The sequence below is a fragment of the Sebastes fasciatus genome, chromosome 5 (assembly GCF_043250625.1).
Source record: "Sebastes fasciatus isolate fSebFas1 chromosome 5, fSebFas1.pri, whole genome shotgun sequence".
Taxonomy (NCBI): domain Eukaryota; kingdom Metazoa; phylum Chordata; class Actinopteri; order Perciformes; family Sebastidae; genus Sebastes; species Sebastes fasciatus.
The window spans coordinates 38,500,718-38,506,717 of record NC_133799.1 but is presented as its reverse complement, the minus strand read 5'-3'; the positions used below and the strand labels follow the sequence as shown (position 1 = coordinate 38,506,717).

Genomic DNA, 6,000 nt, shown 5'->3' with positions numbered 1-6,000 from the left:
GTAAAGACTTTCAGTCTACTTGGAACCAGAACACCTTAGGCCACAGATTGATCAATGACTTTGTGGTCACATCATCAGGTCTGGGGGCGTATGTCTTGGACACTCAGGTGAAGATAGCAATAGAACTGTCAATTAATCACCACGTGGAGAGCTGGATCAGATGGCAGGGGAGACTGCTGGACAGACCTGGAAATCCAAACGTGGGTGAACTGGGAATGTTTGGCTGAGGCCACATGAGGTTTTCACCTCCGGAACAATGTCTCGTGCATCTCGGGGGAGGTTGGTGACATGGAATCTGAGTGGGTCATGTTGAAAACCTCTATTGTGGAAGTTGGAGTTGCGGCAACCTAAGAACACACTGGTGGAACCCAAAAGTGAAGGAGGCCTTTCAGGCTTCGTTGGCCCAGGGGTCTCTTGAAGCAGCAGACTGATACGAGGAGGCCAGAAGGGCTGTGGTCAAAGAAGCAAAATCCAGGTGTGGGAAGAGTTTATGGAGGCTATGGAGAAAGACTTTTGAAGAATTGGCTGAACAAGAGGGTGTGCTCCAATCATCGGGGTATCACACTGCTCAGCCTCCCGAGGAAAACTCAGGGCGCTGGAATGGAGGCTCCGATCGATAGTATAGTATATATTTTTCCACTGTGTGGCCATGAAATAAAGTTGATGGATCTGTTGCACCACCTGCAGTGGCATGGTCAAGTCATATCGAGCTGGCACATCCCCGCCCGAGAAGTCCAAACACAACTCACCAACTATAAAATCCTCAATCAATGCTACCGGACTCCAAGAAGAATGGCAAGGATCAAACTAAAGGCCCCGACACACCAAGCCGACGGTCGGCCGTCGGACAGTTTGGGGTCGTCGGTTAACGTCTGTCGGCCTAGTTTTTGCAGTGTGTCCCGCATCGTCGGCTTAAGTCTTCCCGTGTCTGAGTTTTTTTGGTGGTGGAGCTGGTCAGTGAGAGAAATCACTCTGATTGGCTGTTCAGCTTATCCGAATCAGTGCACGAGAAAAGAAATGGAAGTGCACACACAGAAGGCTCCTCAAATTTTTCATCTAGTCAAGAGGGTGAACCCAGACGGCTCCTCCCATGATTCATCTTCATGTCATCTGATCATTCCAATACACGGATATTTTCCCAGCGACATGGCCAAGTGGAATGAAGCTAAGTGGTGAGTGAGAGTGGTGTGAAAATGATCGGCAGACGCAGCTTTGTTTCATGTACGTATCATATCGACGGCTTGTATATCCACCGTCCTCGGTTTTCCGGTTTCCTTTCTGAATGATGAATACAGACTACCGCCACCTGCTGGTGTGGTGAGTTATTTCCTCTCATGCAGGTGCAGAAGGAATACATGCTAACTGGCTGTCGGCGGTAATCTTTGCGGTGTGTTTAAATGCAACAAAGGCAACGTGAGGCAACGCAACAGTCGGCCTTCATCGCTGCTAGTTATTCGATATTGGCTTGGCATGTCTGGGCCATAACAGATGAGGATTTGTGTTGGCCTTGTCATAAAGAAGTTGGAACAATGGTACACACGCTATTTGACTGTGACATGTTTAAGGGTTTATGGGGGAAGATAATATCTTTCATAAATGTACTGTCCAATGTCTCCCTGACCAAGTTAACAGGATGCAAGTTTTTTGTGAGACAATGGAAAATGGTCACACCCTCGTTATTCCAGCACTAAATCAAACTGATGTCCAACATAGCAGGTTACGAATGAGTCATATTCAGACTCTCAAGACGCCAAGACTTGTTCTTCCTGAAAATATGGACAGCACAGAAAATGCCAACTGATTATGCCATTGGCTTTTTATTTTATTTTATTTTATTTTTGTATTATTTTCCCGATGAACCCACCTCTTTGTACTGTACTGTTGCTTAGTATCTTTATTGTTTGTATAATTGATTTAGTCATGAAGATATAGTGGGGTAGGATGGGGGAGTGTTTAGTAACCTTCATGTTAAAACAAAATGTTGGACACAAATATCATAAAGAATAATAATACCACCTGCAGTGGATATGAATATATGATTGGTAGAGAGACCTACAGTTACACTCCTCAAACAGCATCTCTCTCTCTCTCTCATCTCTCTCTCTCTCTCTCTCTCTCTCTCTCTCTGTCTCTCTCTCTCTCTCTCTCTCTCTCTCAGTGATCTTCAGCTCAGCTCGGAGTGATGAGGTAAGAACGGACCGCTCCTTATATTTCTGCCTGTAACTCACATTGATCTCGTATTGCATGTATACAAACCGTCCGAACCGAGCCGCCTGGCCTCCTTGGGCCTGGCTCGGCCCGGCTCGGTCCGGTTCTTCCCGGCTCTGCTGCTAAAAGCTGTGAATTCAAGACAATACGAGCCTCGTTGATCAGCGCAGATCATACGGGAGGAGGCTCTAAAACCTGCAGTTTTAAATCACATATTTAATGTTATAATCACATGTTTAGGATTCGCTTCTCAAAGCTGCGTTTTTATCATGTTTTTATTTAATTAATCATGAATGCGTTTTTTGGGGGGGATGCGTCCTATTTTCTCTCTCCTCCTTCATGCGGGCAGAGGGCTGGAGGGTGGAGGGATGGAGGATTTAGGGATGGAGGATGGAGGGATGGAGGGTGGAGGAGCTGATGAATCATAGATGTCGTCAGAAAAAAAGCAGCAGCTAAAAAAACACATTTTAGAGGTCAAATCTAAAAATGAAATATAGAAGACAAACAGATTTCGGGTTTTAATTTCGTGAGTGAAACAGTAAATCTGTTAGTGTTTATTTGAATAATTAGGTCATTAAATTCTTTATCTGCGTGTAAATGTGGGTTTTTATACACGTGAACGCATCGAGCTCGTTCATGTTGAATCCAACGTGAATATTTGTCGGATTTGATTGCAGGTTGTTTATTGGATATCCGACCGGTTGATGGTTTGTGGCCTGCGGTCTGTCCCAGTCTGTCCCAGTCTATGCTGGTTTCACTGGTTCATTATGAGGCTCTGGATTGCTTCTGCTGGGAGGATTCAACGCTGTTCATTCATTCGGTTTGTCTCAGTAGGCCTTTTTAGTGTCTGTTTTTGTGTTTAATATCGAGGTTCTGGGTATTTTATAGATTCAAATTAGTGTTTATTTATTTCTCTGTATATTGTTCATTTAGTGAACTGGTATGAAAAGTGAAAGTAGATCCAATAAAAGGTTTGATTTGATTTGATCTGATATTAGAATAGACTATTAAAGGACCCTGGTGTGATCAGAAGCAGGTCTGGTGGTGATGTTTCTATCAAATCTTATATGTTTGAATTTGTAGATTTGGGGCTATTTTGCATGTTGGGGCTATTTTGCATGTCTTCTTTCAGACTAGTGGAAAGAAAACATCCAAAATACACATTTAGTTGGTTATTTTACTTCTTTGTCTATTTGCATCTGTAGATTTCTCCTATAAATTCAACCAAAGTTAGCATTAGATAAGGCCTCATTTGCATATTTAAACATAACATTTCTGAAAACTTGTAATACAAAAAATTATTATCTTAATGTAAGTAATCGACTGGAGAAGTTTAATTTTGATATCTTTAGTCAAATTTGTTACCCTATTCACCTGTAGTGTCTTTAAAATGTATGGAATTTTACAAACCATATCTCTTAAGGCCATTTCTCTCAGACTCTGAGCCAGAAATCTCCACTTCAGTAGCACTTACACCCACCAAACTTTTTAGTGTCATTCCTATCTATATTCTGAAGGTTTTTACTGAGGGGTTGTTCATATATACAGTAATTCATAGCCTGATTTATACAACATTTTATTCATAAAAACATGGCAAAAAAATTCTTTTATGGCTGTTGACAGTATATTTTTATTTATGGAGTGATAGAAAAGAATTCCCTCCGTAAAACCCTTTGACTGTAATATGTCAACAAAATGAAGCAAGAATGTTGAACCTGGCTTTATCCAATGTTCAGATTTCTTTTCTGGTACATACAGCATTTAGCACTTATTTAGTAAGATAATCATTTGCATATTTAAACATAATATTTTAGAAAACAAGTAATACAAAAAAATAATTGTGTTAATGTAGCTCAGTAATAAACTGGGGAACTTCTATAGTGATATCTATTAGTTAATTTCTTTTAGCCTATTCTCCTGTAGTGCCTACCCTTAATTTGTTTCCATCTATGAAATAATTAAAAGAAATAGAGGATGATATTATTTGAAAGCTCGTGAATATTTATCCAAAAGATGACTATAAAGATAACAGTGTTGGGGTTCTTGCTGCTTCTCTTCTTCTTCAGTTGAGCTGTTTTTAAAAAATTTAACTATATTTGCTTATCAGTTAGTTGCACTTGATGCCAGATTTGTTTGAGAGTTTGCATACAGTACCGACAATCTGTCTGCTGCACAGGATGATTCTTAATTAGGACACGAGCACTTAGGTGCAAGGAAACCTATTGTTTTTGTAAAGATTAATTTTCCGCAGCGAAATCGCATTTTTGAGGTGCTTAGGATGCACGAAAACTCACGAAAATTGGAATACACATCAGAACTGGCGAAAATTGCAAGGTTTTTGTAGTGATTGGGCTCCGGCGTCGCCAGCGGGCTCCATAGCACCCCCAAATGCAGGCAGGTTTGAGAAAAAGTTACTTCCATCTTCACAAAATTCGAGAAGGTCATTGCTCACGTGCAACAGCGTATTAAATATTTTTGAGATTTTTTCGGCCAACAGGAAGTCAGCCATCTTGGATTTTGTGCGTTAATTTAAAATTTACGAACACATGTTTGAGGACTTTAGGATACACAAAAACTCATGAAACTTTACACTCATATTCACACTAGTAATTACTTGAATTTGGTGGTGTAATTGGGCTTGGGCGTGGCATGTTAGCTCTCTAGCACCCCCTTATTACTTTTAGCCTTTGACACACCTTTGGCGCCCTTGGTATACTCAAAAGCTCATGAAAGTTGGCAAAAAGATGGACATCTGTGAACTTTTTGTGAATGTACAGCGATTGGGTTCAGCGTGTTTAGCGGGCTTCATAGCGCCCCCTAACGCGTGGAAGGCCATAGTTTGGACAAAGTTGGTCAGTGCATTTCATGTATTTTATGCATACTTTTAAATACTCCTCTTAGAGAGTTTATTGGATTAGCGTCAAATTTGGGTGCTATAACCCTCAAACTAATAACTAACGCTAAATTGCGAAGGAATTTTTGATTGCTCGGATGGTGATGTCATAGGTCATGTGAGAAGACGCCATTTATCATTATCACTTTACAGGTATGGAACTTTACGATACTCCTAGAGGATTTAAGAGATCCATCTCAAAGTCGGGCAGCAGAATCTCAACACCTTCACCATGCAAAATTGCGAAGCTTTTGTGTTTTCGCGAAACAGCGTTGTTGTGGCGGCGCGGCGAATTTCCATGTTTCGGCATGACACAGGAGGCTGTTGTAACTTGACTTTACATAGTCCAATCTGCCCCAAATTTCACAAGCTGGATAACAGTTCAGGTCTGAAGACATATATGTGCCATTATGAGTGATAGTCATAGCGCCCCCTACAGGAAACAGGAAGTTGTTGTAAATTTACTATACATTGCCCAATCAGCCCCAAACTTGATATGTTGTATAAGAGCCTTTAGTGCCACGCCTCCAGTAAATTCCCTCTAACTGTTGCGTGCAGTGTCCGACTTTCATAGAAGCAGCGGGTACCCCCGAGTGAGCAAAGGGGAAAGGGCACGTTCAACGTTGCTTGCAGCTTGTAATTAATTTTTTACTTGAAAGCTATTTGTAATAAGAAGAAGATTAATTGAGGAATTATGATTACAAATAGATTTGTTCTGATTGACTGTACATTTTCTCTGTTCATTCCTCCATGGAAATCTTTGATAATAATCACAATAATATTATAATGGTATACTTGATATGATGTTCTATGAAAAGCACAAACTTTCAGTTTTAGGTCACATGTTGTTTTATTTTGAAACATATTGTTTTACCTCCATCGAGCGCTGCAGGGATGAC

At 40.8% G+C, this 6,000-nt stretch overlaps 1 protein-coding gene across 1 annotated transcript in view; it reads left to right on the top strand.

Moving 5' to 3' along the window:
* Positions 1–2,118: 2,118 nt before the first annotated feature.
* Positions 2,119–6,000, top strand: part of apc2 (APC regulator of WNT signaling pathway 2) — an 84,290-nt gene continuing 80,408 nt past the window's right edge. Inside the window, exon 1 of the mRNA XM_074636642.1 lies at positions 2,119–2,187. The gene's annotated coding sequence lies outside the window, so the exon portion shown is untranslated. The remainder of the gene's footprint in view (positions 2,188–6,000) is intronic.